Source organism: Hylobates moloch, unplaced genomic scaffold (assembly GCF_009828535.3).
Source record: "Hylobates moloch isolate HMO894 unplaced genomic scaffold, HMol_V3 SCAFFOLD_5, whole genome shotgun sequence".
Taxonomy (NCBI): Eukaryota; Metazoa; Chordata; class Mammalia; order Primates; family Hylobatidae; genus Hylobates; species Hylobates moloch.
In genome coordinates this window covers 130588442-130611863 of record NW_026652280.1, presented here as the reverse complement: position 1 = coordinate 130611863, position 23422 = coordinate 130588442, and positions in this window count along the sequence as shown.

Genomic DNA, 23422 nt, shown 5'->3' with positions numbered 1-23422 from the left:
ATTATAAATGTGGTTTTTATTTTTCAAATATTTTCTATCTGATTGTTGTTTGTATATACGAAAAATAGAAGTAGATAAATTCCATTTCATTCACATTAAATAATAAATTCTTTTTTATAGTCTTTACCTGATTCTCTTGTAGTTGTGGCTAAACACTCATATGTAAATAAGGATAGATTTACCCCTTTATTTGTAATTTTTATTTCCAATATCTTTCTACTTTTAAATGTTAATATGGAATCCTTCTTGTAATATTAAATGATAGTAGTGTAAAGGAGTTGAGAGACTTACCATGTTCCTGACTTTGAAGAAAATGATTCTAGAGTTTCCCCATTAAATTTGATGCTGATATATAAATATTGCAGAGATCAGTTTTAGCAAAGATAGAATAATTATGCATCATAAACAAAACAACCCAAAAGTCTCAGTGATGTGAACAAATTCTATTCGAGTTTGGTGATTATGTTGTCTGGCTCCTCTTTGTCCTTACTTATTTTCTGTTCACTTGATCTTTCTTGGACTGAAAGTGGTAAATCGAAGCCTCGTGAAGTCAGCGTCTTTCCACTTCTCCACATGTTTCCTGCAAACGCTGCTTTATTATACTTGCTGCCTTTTGATACATATATATTCATATAATTATAATTTTATGTCCTCCCTTAACATTATAAATTTTCTTCCTTATTTTGTTATGCTTATTAGTGAAAAACCAACTTTGACAACTAAGGTTGCAAGCCCTACCAAACTAGTATATGTCTCATTGTTGAGCATTTGTAGTCAGTTTTCCCAGTGTCCTTGCACAATACAGACCCAAGTCTTCTTCCATTTCAGGAAAATTTTCTTAAATTATATTCATGTTTTTTTCAGTTTTATTGTTTTGATTTTCTTTGGGGAGAAATTTACTAATGGATATATTTGCATCTCTGATTATTTTTAAATCTCCTTTATTTCTGTTATACTTTGCTTTTCTAGTTTCTATCCTCTGTCTTTTATTCTCTGTGGTGTCTACTCTGTCATGTGCTAATAATTAGTCTCCATTTCTGAAATAATTGTATCTTATCTATTTCTTTCCTGAGCTCTGCCAGTAACTGCTTTGCCTCCTCCAATCTTTGACACTTTTAGTCTAAGAAACACTTCCCTGATTTCTTGTATTTCTGTTTTGTGGTTTTCTTTCATAATAGTAATTGCTTCAGTATTATTTAATACTGGGTTAAAGTTTTCATATGCTTTTGGGGTAAATTTTTTCCTATTGAATTTTCTTCATTTTTAGAAAAGGTTTCTAATTTTTAAAACGTTTTTTCTTGTAGTATCTTTGTATTTTTGTCTTTGTGTTGTGCCTGTTCTTTGCTTGATGCTCATATTAAATGAGTTAGGTTTCTGTGGACTTGGTAACAGAGTTTCCTAGAGCAAAGGAGAGGGGAGAAGGACAATGTATACTTTGAGTCTCTGTGGGTCAAAGACACCATTTTTGTTGCTACAGAGATTGATAGATAAATTTTTAAAGTATAGTGTTTCTTTCTTTCAGAACCTTATTTAATTCAGGAGTACTTAATCAGCAAGTCCTATACTTGCCTGGGTCCTTTATAGCTGCTGCCCTTCATGGGCACAGGCCTTGCCTTCTAATATCATGTATGTATTAAATAATTAGGTATTATTTATTGGTTCTTGCTGAAGTATTCTGAGATCTACCTTTGGGACCCACTGAACACTTTTCCTGCTGCACATTCTGCCTCTTCCTCCGTTTGATTCTCATTTGGTCTCAGTCTAGTTCTCAGCAATTTTTGCTCATGATAAAGTTTGATTGGGTTTTTTTGTTTGTTTTTGGGGACTTTTTTTGTCAGTCTTCTGAGGATTTCTGAGATCTGCCCCACTCAGCCCCTGAGCCTGCCCACACCTTCTCACTGTTCTGCCTCAGTGTTCTATAGGTAAGTCTGCAGGCTCTGTTGGTGTCAGTTACTTTAGAAGATTATCTATTTTTTTCTGTTTTCTAGTCTCCACGAAAATAGAATTTTAGGTTATTTTTGTACATTCTCTTGCTCTACTCATTTTCCAAGAGGAAACATGGCAATATTCAGAACTAAACTGCTGTCACTTTCCTTCAGAAAACTCTACTGCAGAGATTTTTTTGTTGCCATCAGGCCTGTCCCTAACATTTGCAATTCCAGGAGCAAAAAGTAGGCCAACACACCATGTGCCAAAATCTTTAAGGGTCAGAAATCAAGCTAACAAACTATTAAGTGAAACATGTTCTATTCTCTTTCTTTAACACATACACCTTCATAATGACCTGGATGGCCAGATTCAAATGTAGAATTTTCAGATTCTGGGGCATGCCACTCCTGTCCTTAACCTGCACCCCACTTCTCTTACCACCAAAAACTGTTTGCACCCCATGAAGGGCCTGGTGAACATACATGGAACATCCCAGCCAGATTGTCCAAGCTCCCTCCACATTATCTGCAATCAGCTGCCCCTTGGCTAGGCTGAGGATCTGAAGGTATGCCCAACCATAATACAATCCACCCTTGGGATGCTCAGAGAGGATGGGAAGGGCTCTGAGCTGGGCTCCCCAAAGCATGTTTTACAAAAGTTGATTGGCGCATTTCCTCTGGGCCGTGTGAACTCCCTATTCAGTGGAAAGGGAGAGGTATTGGCCAAAGGCAGGCCAGAAGAGGGCTTCTAAAAGTGTGAACACCATATGATTGTCCAGTGCTGTTTGAGTTTTGATCATTAGTATTTATTTAATCATAAAAAACTTAATTTTCATAAAAAAGGAACTTTAAATGAATAAATGCCCTTTTGTTCATTTAAAGAATATCTCGTGTTTTTCTATGGGAAATGTAAAAGCTAAGTAAGTAAAAGTAAGATTTCTGGTCGTTTTAATTTTCTTCTTTGTCCTTTCCTATAGGCTATGTATTTTCTGCTCTAAATGTGTCCTGTTTTCATAATTCTAAAAAATGGTAAAAATATAAAAGAGAAGCCTTCAAAAATAAATAGAAATCCCCCAATAGGGAATCTAATACTAATATTTACAGGTTAAAAAATTGATTTTCATTTTTCTGTAGTGAACCCAGGACATAATTTTCAAATGCTTTTCTCTTTTTTTTCCAACACACACACATGCACGCATGTACATGTTTCTGAATCTTAAGAAATGAGTATCAGTTAAAGGTTTCGCTTGTCACAACAGCAGATTCAACTCTGGATCTTTGGACACACCTGTAACATGTAAGACATGTAAATATGTGCCCAAACTCTGTAGCTATGACCCTTGTATGTTTTCCTCTCTGAAGTTCAGGTCCGTGGTCAGAAGGCAGAACACCCACAGAGAAGGGCCAGCTGCTCCTCACAAGCCCCTTTTCACTTGCTAGGGTGCCTATGCATCTGTCTCTGTTCCGATGGATATACTGACTTCCTGCAGACTTTTCTAGACAGGAAATTTAATGAGTATGGAGCTGCCAATGTCTAAGAGGCACGAGATCAAGATCCCTGACTCAGCTCCAATGTGGAGTGGGATATTTTCCAGTATTTCATTTATGGTCCCAGGTTCCTCCTTTTGGAAAAAGTCCTTTTAGGACTTTTCCTCAGAAAGTTTCCCCTCCCATGCTTAGGTCACTAATTGGATAAAACTGTTAGTATCATTAAATTTTTACTTTGCTAATTCCCAATACTTGTACAAGTCTTGATTTCTCCTGTCTGTAATGTTAAGTCTGTGATTAGAGCGATATTTCATTTTTTTGTTGTTGTTTTTCGGGTTTTTTATTTTTTGGCTTGGAACTAGCAGTAGGACATTGATTTAATTCAAATTCATTATTTCTCAGTTTCCCTAATTCACTTCTTGCTCTTCATCTATAGGATTTCTTAAGTTATGATCTTTGACGACTCACATAGCAAATGACCTAGACGAAAATATTTGTGGTTTTAAATAATTCTTATAGGCTCTGAGTAAACAGAGTTCTGATGAAGAGGTCATTTCTCCCTTCTCAGCAGTACAACTTCATTTTCAATACTATGCCCTTATGATCTGTAGATTTATTTCACCAATAATAAGACAACATAGTTAACCTCATGACCAGATAGCTTCTGTTTATCCCATAACTGTGTCTTCTACTTCGCTAAGTGTTCTGCAAAGCATTTGGAAAGTTTATTTTGCATGTTAGTATTTTTGTGGGCAGTTTCTTGGTTTTGTTTTCTTTCCCTAAAAGCAGTTCTTTCAGAAAATGAATCTCCAACTTTTATATTTGTAAAATTTTTTTGTACTTTTTATTTGATACTGTTTGGAAATGTACATTATATGAAAATTAGGAGGATTGTTTAAGCAGCAAATAAACAAAAGAAGAAGAAGGAAAAATCACGTATAAATCCACTAAGATAATAATTGTTGCTATCCTCATTTTAATGCACAATGAAAAATGGAAGGTTTTTTTCTTTCTCTTTTCCAAATACACTGCTACACATAATGGAAGCCTCTCCAAGGATAACCCTACTCATGAGCAATTATTCTAAAGTGTTTCATTTCTAAATATAGAATCTAGAATCTAAAAATTTACTAAATGCAAGGATGACATCATATAAACAGATATCCAAACCTCTTATGCCATATTAATGAAAGTGCTCATTTCTGTGTTTGAAGATATGTGGGTCTTATCTTTTTATATCATGTTTTGCCTGAATTTTATTTCTCCTTTCTGCATGATCCAGCCAGCCATACTGCCTGTGTAAATACAACTCAGGTTTTTTTTTTTTTTCCTTTTGATACTCAGAAATCCATCTTCAACATTTTTGATCAGTGTGCAGTGCAGTAAATACTACAGCAGATGGTGCTTTTTGATGATGTGTTTCTACATGAAGCAACATTTTGTCTTGTATGCTGCATTATCAAAAAATCAAACATGTAATTATGCAAATATGTATGCCTTTATAATAATCAAGTTTTATTGTAAATGGTTGATGCACATCAATTTGATCCTGTAGTGCTGTTTTAAGTGCGGTTTAAGTGGCTTTTCAGTGTACCCAGAGGCAACACAAATGCATCTCTGGAATATTAATAAAATCCTGAATCTTTGAGACCCCAACTGGAATCTCATTGCTTGTACTGATTGAAACGAAATGCTAATCCTTTCCTTTAAAAATATCCCCTTTGTTATTTAAAACACTGATATTAGTATGATATAAAGGGCCATTTTATTTTAAATTGTATTTTAATGTAGTTGTTAAAATAATGCCTAATCATACTATATTCAGTCTTCACAATGTAAATTTGATGAGACATGAATCCAATCATTTTGCAACAATGAATGCAGTCATGTATTCTAACCAGTCCGGTTTTTCTAATTCCATAAATTTCTACTGCCAGTGGCTGTTTGCTGGTTTCACTTTTGGATGCATTAGCTGTCTTTTGTGGGGACATGTATCGTGAATATTCATTCCAGAAACAATTGACTTCTTATTAAAAAAAAAAAAAGAAGGAGGAGGAGGAGGAGGAAGATTCTTTAGGTTGAATTCCTATGAGCAATTTTAAGCAGGAATACAACATAGACAGTGAAATTTTTTACTGAACAGAATCTGGGTTTTGTGCATTGGATTGTTTCACGGATATGTGAGAGTGCCCGCCCGACTCTCCCCAAATACAAACACTCACACATTCTGTTGTGGTTAAACTAAACAGATGGATGTGGGTACTGATAATCTATGACTGTAAATTATTTTTGCTTGTTTATTTCTTTTGAAGAGAAATAAAAGGCCGAAAAAAGCAGAATACAAAAGGAAGCACAATGTAGCTTTAAAGGGAAGAAAATAACCATGTAATTTCCTTTTTCTATTTCCAGTTCTCCTTCGCTTTATATTTACTTTGTTTATTGGGTTTACTGTAATATGGGTTGTGTTTTCAATGGCTGCCACTCCCTCACAAGATGAAACATGCACTTCTTTTCCTCTGGTCTCATGCCTGATCCCCTCTGCACCATCTTTCATCTTACCATAGAGCATGTCTCTCTTCCAAATATGTGGGTTTATTTGATGTTTTTCTTCCTTTTCACCTATTGTCTATATGTTGTCATTAAATCTCTGCCTCTTTTTACTTGCCTAATGCAAAACTCTGACTCACAGGCTCTAATGCACATTGCCCATATTCACTGGGTCCTCCCTATTTTGGTTACATTGAAGGGTGACTTGTTTGCCGTCCTGTCTGTAGTGTGATGTCTTTGTAGAAAGTTACATGGTTATACCTCCTTCAAAATTTTGTGTCTCCATTTACACCCTTTCTCTGATCCATCAAGATCAAGATAGATCAAGATCAAGATCCAGATAGATGGGTACATAGAGAGATGGATAGATTTTTTTATTGGCAGAGGTGTGGGGCATGATGGACTAGAGTCTTTTGTTGCTTAGATATCTACCTATAACCACATATTGAAATAAAACCTCAATGATTTGTATCTGAATATTTAAAAATAATGTTAATGCTCTGTCTCTTTCTAAGAATATTTAAGAGCTTAAAACTTCCCTATAATTACTCTCATAGATATCAATTATTCATGTCACTTTGCATCCTCCAGGCCACATTAGTACTAGTCTAGATGACTGAAACTTAACTGTTGGGTGTGTCATTAAAAATTCTGAGTTTTGTTATTTGTTACTATAGTTGAATTTTCAATATAAAAGTGGCACAATCCCAGGTCTATTTAAATTGCACACCACAGAGACATCTACGTTAACATAGCTGTTAAGTAATATTAGTGGCCATTTGTAAAGGTCAAGGGAAGCTCTAGATGGTTTTCAGATTCCAATCTATGTCATTTCCTTCTCTGTCCATAATCAGAGCTCTAGGAATGGCTCCTGGATTCAAGAGGAACTCAGCCTGAAATTCTGTTTGAGTGCCCATGTGATTCAGGATTTTGTTAATGACCATGTTACCAGTGGGTTAAGGCTGACCTGAAGATTCCTAGAAAAATGCGTATCTTTAAATTATGTTCAAATGTAAGTTATTTTATTTTAATTTTATATCCTTATAGATAAGTTTTATGTAAATCTAAGAATAAGGATCAGTTATCTGGGCGGGGGGGTTGGGTTTGCTTTTTTCCAGTAGCCACCTTTGTTTTTGCAAGATGGGATTCGTACATGATTTGAAACATACGTTTGATGCTTCCATCAGTCCTTTTAATCTTTATGAGGAAAATCAGTAGTATCCCTGGCCTTTTGTTTTTAAAATATGCAAATATAATATGCAACACATTTTTTTCAGCTTTTGAATTAAAACTTAGATGACATGACATTTCAAGCTCAGTTTAGAGCTAAAAACATGACAGTAACATACACAATTGTAGCATTGATTTTAATAGAGTACTAAGAAATGTAGTCACATATTCTGCTTAAGTTTCTCCCGCAGAAATTGCTTCTGCATCAGAGCTTATTACAAGTGCAATTCACCAAGGTCTTATGGGTGACAAAGCTTTAATTAGCATCACATTGTTTTCTAATGTGATTTTGCACTTGTAAAAACAGGATTAGGAATCAAAATATACTTTTATAAATGCCAATTTTAATTGCATTACTGATGGTGTGCAGGTCTTTAAGCACCCCACGCAGCTTCTCACATAATACCTCTCTATTTGAAGGATTAAGTATAAAACATAAAGAAAAGATGGCATATATTGTCCAATAAAACACCTTTAAATCAGAAGAGAAAATACAATCACTTATAGTATACAATACATCATCCAACATCAGCGCCTTCTGAAGTCAGCGCCCCCACAGAATTCAGTGCCTATATAAGAGGTAGTGCTTAGTAATTTGCTGTTTTATTTCGTAGCAGGGAAATTAGAGCAGCAGTGCACGATGGGCGTGCCTGCTTGAGAACAAGTCTCAAGACCTGCCAATGTCTTTCTAGCTTCTCCTTTAGAGAACATCTGCATTTTTTGTTTGAAATTTAACATTCTTGCCACATTTATTTTACTTTTGTGTTTGTTGCTGTTATGTGTGATTCTGTTTATTCCCACCCCCAAGGGAGCCTTTTAAGAAAGAGGCCATCTTCTTTTGCTCAGGGCATTTTTTAAAGAAGATCATGGTTAGTAGGTTTAATCTTTGAATTAGAAATTTGTTGTAAAAAAAAGTCACAATATTTCACCATTATACTATATCTCTGGTCCTTTAATAGACTTGTGCTCACTCACCTGCACCAGACACCTTCCATAGGTAAGCAACAACTTTTCCTCACCTTTTAAACAGAGGTGGATACAATGACACAGTAGGGTTAAGCAATTTATCACAGGTTAGCCAATATTTCAGTTGGAAATATAAGACCAAAGCGTGTATTTCTATTTCTCAGCTTGCAGCTATAATTACTAGACCCAAGAAAGATAAAAACTGGATATCATCTGAGGGGCTCCTGTTTAAAGAATAAATCGTGTTTTTCTTTTTTTGTTGTTTTTTGTTGGTGAAGTAAATAAATAGTGCCTGTAAGTTTTGCTTATTTGGAGAGGGATTGGAACTGAAATGATCTTAGTTGAAAGCGCATTTTAATTGTAAAATGTTGCTTCAGTGCTGCAAATGAAATGATTATTTGGAAAACTGATTCTTATTCTATAGCAGCTCTACATAGTCACAGCTATTTCCATAAACTATGTTTGTGTCCATTTAGCTATTTGCTTAAATCAGTGAAGACATTTTATGTTCCAATACAAATGTAATTGTGTTATTTGTATTTGAGTTTTAGAACCTAAAGTTTTTAATATTTTTTTTTACTGGTTTCCTCTCTTTAACTTCTTATTTTGAAAATTTTTCAAACCAAGAAGAAGAATGCAAGAACAGTACAATGCAATGGTTTGTTTTTAAATCTTTATTTTCTGGAAGGGAAAAAACCTTACTGCTGGGTCAATGCAAATTTTTAGGGGTTTTTTTTTTTTTCATTCCTCTTTAATTGCTTCTTAATTTCTTATTGATCCACTAACTAAAGAATTATTGTTTGATTCACTGAGTGAGCCTGCGAGATTGTCTGGGTAAAATTAAATCAGTTGATCTGGCCTCTTTTTACTAGAAATTGGGTTTTCTTTTATTTTGTTCTTAGATTATGATTTAAATAACTAAATAAAAAAAGGCTTGTCATTAAACTATACATGGGATGCCATGTACTGTGTCCAACTTTAACCCATACTTTTTAATATCAATTTTTTCTTTAGTCTTAGCTGTCTCCTTTCTGTCTTTTCTTCACCCTACCCCATGCTCATTCTTGTCCCCGTGCCTTAATTCCTGTTGTTTCTCTCACTTGTGTTTCATTCAACTAATGCAGTTAACATCTACCTTTTTTCTGCCTGTCTAAAGTCCTTGAGCACTTTCGAGTAACAGCTCAAGTCCCGTGGTCTCAGGAAAGCCCCGCCTGATGTGGCTAACCAAGAGCTGTCACTCCCTCCTATTACTCTGCTGCTGCTCCTATGCCATCTCATGTAGTGGAACACCTTATGTAGCCTGCCTGATTATCCAATTATTTCATATATGTCTGTCTTACGTATGTTCCATGTCTGTAGGTCTTGCTTTTTTATATCTGTTGTATCACCCTTTCCCCACTTTGCATAGGAATGGATCTTATTACACAGGCATATAGTGAAGTATGGAGCGGCCTGAGATCTGTATAGAAGGCAGCAAGTAAGTTAGACAGGAGATCCTGAGGAAGGAATTCTAGGACCCAGCCTAAAAAAATACAGCCTGAAGAAAGTCAGAATCTGGACACAGTCACATGTGTAATGTTCCAGCAGCAAAAACAGAAAAGAATCTAGATACTAAGATGTGTCTGGACCTTCTGTGATTACAAGTATGTAAGGCCCAGCCTCCGAGCTGATCCTGAAGTATGGACAGGTTTATACAGCTACTTGGAATCCAGTGGGAAAGTCTGCAGGGCATAGGGAAGTGAGGAAACGGGAACCTGACAGTTCCTGACAAATCCGTAAGTAGTGCTTAATAAATGTTGGCTCATTAATTAAAGTCCATTCAAAAAAGCAGTAATGACACTCCTCTACACCTGGATGCTAGCTCAAATTATGACAAGTGGATAATATTCAAGTTATAATCAACTAGCATGTATTTCCCTGATGTCGATCTGAATTTTTTTTCTACCTTCCAAGTTTTCAGACATTATATACAAGAACCATTGACCAACTAACTTCAGAGACAGGAATAAAAATTTTATATGTTGTATATGCCTCTCGTTTTAACAAGTTACCCCAGATTTCTTTTTTTGTTAGTTTGTTTTGGTTTTGGTTTTTTGGAAACAGGGTCTTATTCTGTCACCCAGGCTAGAGTACAGAGGCATGATCACGACTCATTGCAGCCATGACCTCCTGGGTTCAAACAATCTTCCCACCTCAGCCTCCTGAGTAATTGGGACTACAGGTCCACACCACCCAGCCAGCTAATTTTTTTGTAGGGATGGGTTCTCACTTTGTTGCCCAGGCTGGTCTTGAACTCCTGAGCTCAAGTGATCCTCCTGCGTTGGCCTCCCAAAGTGCTAGGATTATAGGCTTGAGCCACCGCACCCAGCCCAGATTTCTTTCAATTGCCAAATTCCTCTTCAGTAAACAACTTTCAGCTATCTTCTGTTGAAGACAGTGAATATATTCATGACCAATTTATAGTCATGATAGAGAAGTTTCCTTTTATTTTATGAACTATGGTCCCATCAGTGTGTACCTAGCCCCTATATGCCTACCTTTCAAATATTCTTAAGTGCTTCTCCTAATACCGGTGTGGCAGCACTTCAAACATCTCACACATCTTGCTCACTGGAAAACTCTCAATCAATGTTGGAGTCTAAGACTTCTGACTCTGACATGAAGACAAGTTTTGGAGGTTAATTGATACCTCTGTTTTTCATCCATAGAAATAATGGTAAATATAGGTCATGGAAAACATATTAGCTTTGTTGCTAAGAGACATCTGTTCTACTTCTGCTCTGTTACCAGTTCTCCAGTTGGTCTTCAACAGATTGCTTCTTTTGTAACTTCTCTGGGCCTGTTTTCTTTCCTGTAATAGAAGGGAGTCAAATCTGTATTGACTAGGTTTCCATGTACTAGACACTGTTTTTTCTTCAGACATAAATCCAGAATTTTAGGTCTAAATCTTATATAACTATGTTGATTCATGGGGACTGATATGGTTTGTCTCTGTGTCCCCACCCAAATCTCATCTTGTACTTCCCATAATACCCACGTGTTGTGGGAGGGACCTTGTAGGAGATGATTGAATCTTGGGGGCAGATCTTTCCCATGCTATTCTCGTGATAGTGAATGGGTCTCATGAGATCTGATAGTTTTAAAAACAGGAGTTTCTCTGCACAAGCTCTCTTTGCCTGCTGCCATCCATGTAAGATGTGACTTGCTCTTCCTTGCCTTCTGCCATGATTTTGAGGCTTCCCCAGCCACATGGAACTGTGAGTTCTCCATTAAACCTCTTTCCTTTGTAAATTACCCAGTTTGGATATATCTTTATCAACAGCATGAAAACGGACTAATACAGGGACAAATCAAAGTGCGAATGAAATGTATCCCAAACAACTTTATAATGTACTTGGTATGTTTTTGTAATTTTCTGGCAGTTTTGGAACTGAGTAGGAAATTTTTTTCAGATGGTTTAGTGATTTCTTGATGGCTAGATTGCTCTCTGGTATGGGGCATTGTTGCCTATCTTATCCTTGACTATTTGAGATTATGCTTAATAGATTTGAATTTTTAGTCTCATAACTTAAAGATAATAATATTGATCACAGGTCACATTTTGGGGCACTTTTTATGTGCTGAGCAGCATTCTAAATGCTTTAAATCTGTTGATTCATTCAGTCTTGAAAACAACCTTATTACACATATTCCATTATTATCTCCATCTGCAGACCAGGATACGGAGGCACATAGAGCTTGAAAAGCTTGCTTGAGATTACCTAAGTAGAAGTTTGGGCTCTTCAGTTGGAAACCTGGCAGCATAGATCCAGTATCCGTGTTTTTGATGATGACACTACCTTTCATCATATTGTTCAAAGTGCCTGAAGAGAAAGCACGACCTTAGCTAATGTTTTCAGAGTAGGTGAAACTTTTCACATATGCTAATAATCAAAATTTACTTGTAGGATAGCTGTTGACACTACAGAACAGTTGGTTAAATTTTCATACTTTGCGATTCCTACTAGCCAGCAGGGACTTTGTGAATGCTAACACTCTGAGAATGCCACCCCATTTGGAATTCCAGGGAATGAACCATAACAATCAACAGGGACACAGAACATCCCCACATCAAAGAGGTGAAGTTAGTCACAAGTGACAATTCGGTGTTAAATAATTAAATTGTTTTAGCTGTTAACTGTAAGTGAATGTTGTTTTTAATTGCACTTTAATAATGCCATGCCCTTTATAACCAAAATTAATGTTTTCTGTCACTCTGTTTTTGAAGTATGTGTCAGTTTAATTAAACTATTAATGGTAGACAGATTTTAACTACTTTGTATTCTTCATTAAATTGTATCTGTTCAACAAGCATAAACAGGAAGATGGAGTTGGTGACGAGCAGATACATGTTCTGCCTGATAAATCACTCATCATCAGATAAGATGATGCCTTTTGCTTGTTTAGGTGCTTGCTGCCGGTGATAAACAAATCTACTTCCAGGTTAGAATATTCATAGAGTTCATTTAAAAATAAAAGCAACTGCTGCTTTGAAAAAACATGGACTGAGTAAAATGATTTGTTGCACTCTTGTGACACAGATAACAACAAAAAAATGCAAACCCTGAAGACCTGTGATGATAATGGCTTTCAGTTCATTTGGGAACATGAGTACCCTTCTTCCATCTAAATCTGACAATTTAGGGAAGAGGGACTGCAAGAGGGCTTGGCTTCCTCTCCTTCATCTTTTCTGGATTGCCTAATTATAGCTGAGTCTCTTGCAAAATGCATGAAACCAACTTAACATAAAGCAGCCATTTTTTTTTATTGCCAGAGATGACAACTAATAAAGTAAACACAGTGCATACCCCAAGCATCTCTTGGATTCAATTCAAGAGAATCGATTGAGTCTTGGTTAAAGATCAGGAAGAACTAGAGCAGGATAATTTCTTGTCTCTTCAGCCCATTGATGACATATGCAAATAGAAAAGGGACCCTAATTGGCAAACACTTAAAGAAGAAGGACAGCATCGAAATTACACTTCTCTAGCAAGAAGAATGGCTAGGATACATCTGCTGCATATAGTCAAAGATGTAACATGTTATAATAGAGACAAGTGTGTCCTTCCTTTGTGTGGCAGATCAATCAATAGCTTTTCATGTGATCTTGTTCACTATTATGTTAGTAATGAAACCCTCGTGTGATGTGACAACTGTGGAATAACATTTGGTCACAAAGCTGATGTTAACAAGCACAACTGGCACTCTGGTAATTAGACTGATTTCTGGTCTCTTCTTTCACAAATTGTCGATAAGTGCAGTAAACAGGCCGTTGATTCCTCTCCAAACAGCTATATTAAGCTTCATATTCTTGGAAATTCATCGAGTAGGTTTGTTTATGAGGGCAAAGCCATAGAAGAGAAAATTAATTATATGACAATCTCTCCCTCATGGCCACCCTGTGTATGTGTAAACACATGTATGTATGTATCCATCTATCTATGTCTATCTCTACTATCAAATTTTGTCAGTAAAATTCAAAGTATATATTAGCGTATTTAATTTTAATTAACTGGTAGTTGGCTGAGAACAAGATCCACACAAACAGGGACCCAGTGCCCATCTCTGGGTTTAAGATTCACTAAAAGAAGCAGGGAGCTGTAAGCATACATTAAATGGAAAGCAGAAACACACACAAAACTACCTCCTTTACACTTTTGTACAAGAGGAGCTCCATTTGAAACTATAAGTTTAGCCCTGGAAAGAAACTTTAATATATGAACCTAATATCTTCCTTATTATCCACTCTGACAATTAGTTTTTGCTTTTAATGTTTTCTCCTACTATATGGATTTTCTGTAGAGGTGCAGGAGAAGCTATTCAATATAAAGCAAATGGAAATCTGATCTAATCATAGACAATCAATGAGCTTTTCTCTGAAAACTCCCCCACTGTTATCAAAAGGCACTAATTGCATTTAAATGTGGGTGGCCCTGAGTTCTGGGTGAAGTTTACCCAGATGGGACCCCTGCTTCATGGAAGCTCTGTTTGAAAAGGCAACACTAAGAAAGCCTGACATGCCTCCAGCAGTCAAAAGGCAATTTTGTTTGAGGAAATCACCATTATATGATCGCTGGAAACATTGGGAAGCCAAAATGAATTCCCGACAGAACCAGGTCTTTTGTGAAGATTTTGTTTTAAGCCCCTCTATGGTTCAGTCCATCCCTTCAATCCCAGATATTTGTTTGCTGCTTGGTACACAGATGCTTAGAGACAAAATACATTTTGTCATGGCAAGTTTTGTTGGATTGTTTTGCCTCTCAGACTTGGATTTTCATTCTCTGACAGGTTTTTAGATATCATTTTTGTTATTGTTGAGTTCTCGTGGACATGGATATTGAAATATTTCCTTCTCTATTTCTTTTATATTTTTAGAAATGGGGTCTTGCTCTGTTACCTAGGCTGGCAGTACAGTGGTGTGATCATGGCTCACTGCAACCTTGAACTCCTGGGCTCAAGCAATCTTCCTGCCTCAGCCTTCCAAATTGCTGGGATTACAGACATGAGCCACTGTGCCCGGTCTCTCCCTTTACATTTCAATCACGTAAGTTGTGGAGGGTTAGTCCTCAATTGGCACAACTGGGGCACTAGGGGAGGTTAGTTAGCACTTTGAGTTTCTGCTCGAAGTAGCCCTGGATATAGTCCTAATTTATAGATGTTAACTTAAGAGGTGAAACAGCCAAATCTAAATAGCCAGCAGAATGTCCCCACATAAAAGCTTAGACCAGGCTTCTAGACTACTGCAAATCCTTAACTCATGAAAAGAGAATGGGACAGGGTGCAGTGACACACGCCTACAATCCAAGCACTTCGGGAGGCTGAGGTGGGAGGATCAGTTGAGCCCAGAAGTTTGAGACCAGCCTTAGCAACATGGCAAAACCCTGTCTCTACAGAAATTTTTAAAAATTAGCCAGGCGTAGTGCCATGCACCTGTAGTCCCAGCTACTGGAGAGGCTGAGGTGGAAGGATCACTTGAGCCCAGGAGGTTGAGGCTGCAGTGATCATGCCACTGCACTCCAAGCCTGGGTGACAGAGCAGGACCCTGTCTCAAAAATATTTTTTTAAAAAAGAGAAAGAGAGAATAAAACAAAATGCTCACTGCTTGATTGTTAAATCTAGAGATCATTTACAAATCCGCCACGTGTTGTAAATCTAACTGTACGGGCTCTATGTGTTACAGTTAGAACTTTCCTTCTTTTGTCCCCATGATTCATGGCCCTTTATCTATAGCTATTCCTCCCTTGCCCTCCAACTAGTTATTAAAGCCACAATTTGAACATACTTCACGATAGGCAACATGCATTATCTACTTTTCTCCTGATGACTACCTTATGAATCTATTACAGGGAAAGTTGAGCTTTACAAATGCTGCTCCAGGTCACGTTGCTCTATGTATTGGCGTTAGAATTCAAACCCAGCCCTACCTGGCTCTTCTTACTCTGCAATTCACCGCCTTAGGGATGAAAAAAATCCAGTGAGGGATAACAGACGTTGTCACAGATATTTGCTAAAAATGCTCTCCACATCCTCCCAGGTGCCATTTGATGTTCATCCCCACTGCTCCCTTATAACTGGCTTTGGGCATTTAGTCTTGCTCCTTGAATTTGGTGACCACAGAAACTTCCTTTGTATGTTTCCCACTTGAATGTGTTTTCTACACACTCTGACATTATCGTCTACTCTCTGCAAGACTACCTTTATCAGACTCAAGCCCACAGAGCTGGGGTCTCTATGCCTTCATGAACACTTTTTGCTAACGGAGAAACAATTTAGATGCCATATAAGGATGGTGATAAGGTAGTGATAAGATTGAAGATAAATTTTCAAAAAATTTGAGTGCGGGATAGAGAGTGGATTGTAGGGAGACAAATGTGGGCACAAAGAGACAAATTAAAAGGCTATCACGGTAATGCAGGTGAAGAAATGGTCTTAGCTTGCGCCAGGGCAGTTCCAGTGAAGGCCATTGACTAAGAACACACACTGGAGCCAGACTACCCACATCTGATTCCCTGCTTTGCCATTCTCTAACTACGGGACCTTGGGCAAGTTACTTAACTCCTCTGTGTGTCAGTTGTGTCACTTGAAAGTGGGGTTGATATGTTATAGTAACTACTTCCTAAGGTTATGAATATTAAATGAATTGATATATTTAAAAGTGGCTAGCCTACAGTGAGTGCAATAAAGGTGTTAGTTATTGAAAGCAGTGGAAATGGAGTAGAGAGAGATAAGCTGTAAGAAGATAGAATATATAAGCCATTTAGTTGATTTGCTTTGGGGAAGAATAAGAGAGGTGTCTAGAATGATTCCTAGGTTTCTGCCTTGAAGCATTGCTTTCTGATGCTTCAGTCCCAATAGGTGCAATTTTGTAAGGAGGGAAGGTGAAGATGTGAAGAGCCCTAGGAGTGGGCAGATTGGAAGCATGTGTTTACTCACTGATTAGCTAGACTCACTCACCAGTTAAGGTTCCTACAAGTTAAGACATGCTTGAGACCTTTGAGAGATTTCTCCCTCCTAATAGAGGCCATGAATATTAAGTTTAAGGATTTTTTGTATTTACTGTATCATTTTCATCCTACAGCTAAGCAAGCTGAGAATAAGAGACATGATTGGCCACATTCAAGAAGCTGAAAGTGAAGTAACACACATTTACCTGATTCCAGAGCCTGTGTTGTTTTGCTGTGGCCCATTGCCCCACAAGCATCCAGTGACACCCAGACCTAGAACTAGAGGCCTGGGAAAGTACCAGATTAGAGCTTAGGGCTACAAGATGATAAATGATGGACTTAGTCCAGAGTGTGCATTTTAATGGGGTAACACCTAAAGGACAAATTTGGTACTGTGATACTTAGGGTATTTGCTTATTTATTTATTTTGTTCTTACTCTCATGTGGCATAATTGCATTATGAGATAAGACATTAAAAACTATTCTATCCTCAGAATGGTTTGTGTCATCTGCTCTTTGAGAATGTTTTTGTTCATGTGTTTAACTACATGGAATTTGAAGATAAATGTCAATGGTCAGATTTTTTTTTTGGCAGAGTCTTACTTTGTCACCCAGGCTGGAGTGCAGTCACATGATCTCAGCTCACTGCAGCCTCCGCCTCCCGGGTATTGGAAGGAACTTAGAAATGAAAGGAGGCCAATGAACGTGTGGCTAGGTGACCATGCGGTCAGCTTTGATTCCGTTACTTTGGAAGGAGAAGAGAGAGGATTTTAATGGCTATCTATTAGTCTCTGCATAATTTTGTACAGTTGTTTAACAACATAGGAGATGATTAATGAGATTATTATGGTAAATTGTCATAAAAATTTCTGTACAAGAGTTGATTAACCATTCTACTGGAGCATATAGTTTGTTTCCATTGTTTTATTACTATGGACAAGTTAAAATATTAGTGGTTCATGATTACATTTTTTATATCTCCTTAAGATATATTTATAGAAATAAACTTACTAGTAATATTTAGAAAGCTTTATTTGTTGTTAATCATTTTCCAAAAGCAGTATATACGTTTTCATTTACCTACAGAATTTTTTTCACACTCTTGCTAGAAATGAACATAGATCTTGTTACTCATTAATATGAGAGACAAAAACACTATCTTGTTTAATTAAATACTTATTTGATTACTATTTATCTGATATTTTCTTCAGTATTTTTTAGGTAATTACATTTCTTTCATGTACCTGTTGGGATATTTTAATTACATTGTATAAATTGTTATAGATTAAGTATTAATCCTTTGTTATATTTGTTACCAGTGTGTGTTTTTCTTAAGTACTTTTAAATACTGTACTTTTAAATGTTATATGGAAAATATATTTTTAAAATATACGGTTATGTTCTAGTAATAACACTCATTAAAACTTCCAGCATCTCCAGTCAATTGTATTCAGCAGTCCCCTCTTCTTTCGCTTGCATGTGGATCTTTCAGACATACGACTTGACACAAGCTGAGTATCTTCATAGGAGCCCTTCTCAGACTGAGTCATAGTTTGGAAAAGTGTTATCCAGTTTGGGAGAAGCTGCCTCCTGCTTTTTACTATTTCTTCAGAACATAACCTAAAGTATGTGATCTTAGATGACATTTGTCCATCTTTATTCACTTCATTTGTCCTTTGAGAGAAATTTGAAAGGAGAAGGTACAAGGTAGTGTGAGTTCTCTTCTCACTGTTGAGCTTCCTCCACACATTTGGTTGTCCCATTCATTCCCATCATAATATCCCAGGTGGCTCATTCTCAAACAACTTTCTTTTAACCAGTCCTAACACTTTAGGATGTATTTTTAAAGAATGAATGACTTCATGAAGTTCACAGTCAACATTTAAGCATGAAAATACACAAAAATTCCCTTTCTCAAAAGTATATAACTGAAGTTTTGTAGGAATATTTTATGATTTAAAAATGTACCAGTCAGCTTTTGCTAAGTTAGAAAGTGAAGTAAACATAATTTTAAGCCAGGCGGGGTGGCTCACACCTATAATCCCAGCACTTTGGGAGGCAGGTGGATTGCTTGAGCCCAAGAGTTGGAGACCAGCCTAAGCAACATGGCAAAATCCTATCTCTAACAAAAATACAAAAAAGCCAGGTGTGGTGGTGCATGCCTGCAGTCCCAGCTACTTGTGAGGCAGAGGTGGGAGGATCGCTTGAGTCTGGGAGGTCGAGGCTGCAGTGAGCCACGATTGCACCACTGCACTCCAGCCTGGGACAAATTAAAATATTAGTGGTTCATGATTACATTTTTTATTATCTCCTTAAGATATATTTATAGAAATAAACTTACTAGTAATATTTGGAAAGTTATTTGTTGTTAATCATTTTCCAAAGGCATTATATACATTTTCATTTACCTATAGAATTTTTTATGAGAAATTTTTATGATAAAATTTATGACAAAAAAACAAACAAAAATAAAAACAAAAACAAAAGATAATTTTTTAAATGAGAGCTTTACCTTTCAATGACACCTACTTTGACCATCCCATTTAAAAATGAAATCCTCATGACTCCATACAAACTGTTCTTTTCTGATTAATTTTTTCATCATATTATTTCTATCTAATACACTATATTATTTAGTTATGTTATTATCTATGTCACTCTGATAGAACATAAGTTCTACAAGGGCAAGATTTTTGTCTACTTTGTTAACTGATGTAGCCCCAGAGTCACAGTAGGCACTGGAAAAATAATCATTAAATGAAGGGGAAAAAAACTCAGTGGCTTACAATAGCAAATATTTTCCCTACTCATGTCACATGACTTTCAAGGACTGGAGGCAACCCTGCTCCATGGCCTTCTCATTCTGATATCCAGTTCTCAAAAGAGCCAGAATCTTGGAAACATTGGCTTCATTGCAGAGAGAGAAAGAGATGATGGAACTCATGACAGCTTCAGCTGGAAGCACAGGTCACTTCCACTCACATTCCCTTGGCCAAGGCAATTAATTTACCCAAACAGTATGTCAAAAGAGTGGTGATGAATAATCCTCTCACAGAGACAGACAATGAATATTTGAAACAATTATACAGGCTTCACACTAGTGTTCTCCTCATTTTCCTTCCTTGTAACACATATGAAAAAAAGTTAATGGAAAGCAGAGAAAAATCTTCATAGTGTATTTATGTTCTCCAAAAAGACCAAATGCAGTGCAAAAGGAAGTGATAATGGGATCTAATCTATAGTGTGGGGGTAACTAGATAAGAATAATTGTTCTAAAAAAGATCCCAATTAGAAGTAAATTTGAGTTCTTATAGCTATGCATTCCCATGTGCTCTCTCTCTCTCTCTCTCTCTCTCTTCCTCTCTTGTTATTATAAGGCATTCCATTCAAAGGTAATAACTTTTTGAAGATGCAATAACCATAATATTGCCTCTTTTAGATACTAAGCAGAATTCTCAATGCAATATTCAAAGTAAGAACTGGTTATACATGTGACCATTCTATGAGGCTTAAGAAACCCCAAACCAAACATACTGCAAAACTTACTTGAAAAAAAAAAAAAAAAAAAAAAAACTTTTACAGTGACAAAGGGAAAAACTATAAACCTGTATGAATGTTCAGGGTCTTTACTCAAAATTGCTTTAATTTTGAATATCAATGGAGAATACATGGCACAATTTCTCACCAAGTAGTTCAGACAGTTTCTCTAGGGACTTTAAGTTAGTTATTGAGAAGAAGAGCAAACACATGTATCCAACCCAAAGCACAGATAGCAAACGCATCTTCACAACTTATTTGCACAAAATTGGTTTTGAGATTGTTGTACGGAAAGACAAAATATATACATATTGTCACTTTGGCCTGAGGGCTTCATATTAATAACAGTGGCTACAAATGCCCTTCCATAAACTTACTCGCTAACAATATTATTTGATAGACCACTTTGCCTTCTGACTTTCTCTCGTATTATTTTTCCTCTTCTTCTTTCCATCCAATTTGCCCTTACACATTAGGAAGTATGATAAGGGCTAATGATATATTCCCTGCCCATGAGGACTTCACAGTCTGATAAAACAAACAGGTGAGTAAATGAACAATTGAGATGAGAGTGATAAGAAAAAATGGGGCAGTGACAGACACATCATCAAATGTCAAATAAGCATAGGAAAGCAGATATGCAGATGTCAAATAAGCATATGAAAAAGATGCTCCACATCATGTCATATGTTATCAGGAAAATGAAAATTAAAACATCAATAAGATACCACCACACACCTTCTAGAATTGCAAAGTCCAGAACACTGACAACGCCAAATGCTGGTGAGGATGTGAAACTACAGGAATGCTCATTCTTTGCTGGTGGGAATGCAAAATGGTATAGCCACTTTGAAAGACAGACAGTTGGGCAGTTTCTTACAAAACTAAACATACACTTAACCATACCATCCAGCATTCCAAATTCTTGGTATTTTCCCAAAGGATTTGAAAACAGCTCCACGTAAAAACATTCACACAGGTGTTTATAGCAGCTTTTTTTTGTGGTGTGGGGTAGGGGACAGGGTCTCACTCTGTTGCCCATGCTGGAGTGCAGTGGGATGATCTCAGTTCACCTCAACTTCTGCCTCCCAGGTTCAAGTGATTCTCGTGACTCAGGTTCCCAAGTAGCTGGGATTACAGGACCCTGCCACCACGCCTACCTATTTTTTGTATTTTTAGTAGAGACAGTGTTTCACAATGTTGGCCAGGCTGGTCTCAAACTCTTGGCCTCAAGCAATCGACCCACCTCTGCCTCCCAAAGTGTTGGGATTACAGGCATGAGCCACCATGCCTGGCCCTATAGCAGCTTTATTCATAATTGCCCAAACTTACAAGCAACCAAGATGTCTTTCAGTAGGTAAATGCATAAATAAACTTTGGTACATCCAGACAATGGAGTTCTGTTCAGCACTAAAAAGAAATGAGCTATCAAGCCAGGAAAAGACAAGGAAGAAACTTAAAGGCATATTACTAAGTGAAAGAAGCCAATCTGAAAACGCTATGTACTGTATGTTTCATACCATACAATATTCTGGAAAAGTCAGAACTATAGAGATAATGAAAAGATCAGTGGTTACTGAGAGGAGGCCAAATGGAGGAATGAATAAGCAGAGCACAAGGATTTTTAGGGTAGTGAAACTATTGCTGTTTCAGTAGTTTATATTTCTTAGTTTCACTATCCAAAAATTATAGATATAGATGCCATAATGGTGGATACATGTCATTATGCTTGTTCAAATGCGTAGAATGTACAACACCAATAGTGAACACTAATGCAAAATATGGACTTTCAGTGATTATGATGTGTCAGTGTAACTTCATCAGTTTTAACAAATGTACCATGCTGGCGAGGATGTTGATAGTGGGGCAGGCTGTGTTGTGTGGTGGAAGCAGGTGTATGGGAAATCTCTGTACCTTCCACTCAATATTTCTGTGAACCTAAAGCTGTTCTAAACTTATCTAATTCTATCTAGGAATTTTTTTACTCTACAATAATCTTGACATATATTTGTTATTTATTTGGCTAAGAATTGTTGGGTAATACAATATCTGTAATGGACCAAATCAGTGATATTCCTCTGAATTTGAAAGATCACTTGAATTGGTTTTTTGGAATTCTAGATGAATAGTGGTGCTCTGTGGTGACACAGAGTAAAGCTACCAGGCTCAGTAGACTCTTTAGATTTTATCCCTCAATCTTCCTTTCCTAGCATTCCAAGTTGAATTCTCTCTTCCTCTCTGGAAGAAAAAAAAAAAAAAGTCTTCTTTCCAGAAATACAAAAAATAGATGTCCACTTGATACTATTTAGCAGTGCCCTCACCCAAATCTCATTTTGAATTGTAGCTCCCATAATCCCACGTGTCATGGGAGGGACCTGGTGGGAAGTAATTGAATCATGGGGGTCAGATTTTTCACATACTATTCTCGTGATAGTGAAGAAGTCTCACGAGATGTGATGGTTTGATAAAGGGCAGTTCCCCTGCACACTGTCTCTTGCCTGCCGCCATGTAAGAGGTGCCTTTGCTCCTCCTTCACCTTCTGCCATGATTGTGAGGCCTCCCATCCATGTGTAACTATGAGTTCATTAAACCTCTTTTTCTTTATAAATTACCCAGTCTCGAGTATTTCCTCATAGCAGTATAAAAATGGACTAATACACACTTTAGAGAGTCTTAATATCCCTGATCATTAAACTGCTCCTTGTCTCCCAACTGAAGCAAGTTACTGTTTTACTGTTTCTTTTGTAGGATTTTGTCTAAAGTTATGATGCATACTGAACACATAAATTTAATAAATTAATTACATAAAACAATGAAAACCATTCTAATTACACCAGAGTGTTGCATAAAACACAGTTGAACCACTCAATTTTCACGTGGCTTGGTCAATAAGAAAAACTAATCCAAGGTTCCCATGGTTACATAGGTCTAAGTTATACTATTATACTCAGGAATTATACTATGGTTATTATCTAATATATGAAACATGCATTATTATATTTAATTATATAATTTTACAACCACAGATTAAAGAAAGAAAGACAGTGAAAAAGGTCTTAGTATTAGAATTAACAATGAAGCTGGCATGTTTTAGGTCTTTTGAAATAATTCAATGGGGCCATCAATTCGAACATAATGCCCTCTCTCTGCCTCAGCTATGATTTCCTTCTTTGATATTAAAACTCAAGACAGAGTAAGAAATGAACACAATTACATATGCAGCTTTCCAGTGTAATTTTCCCT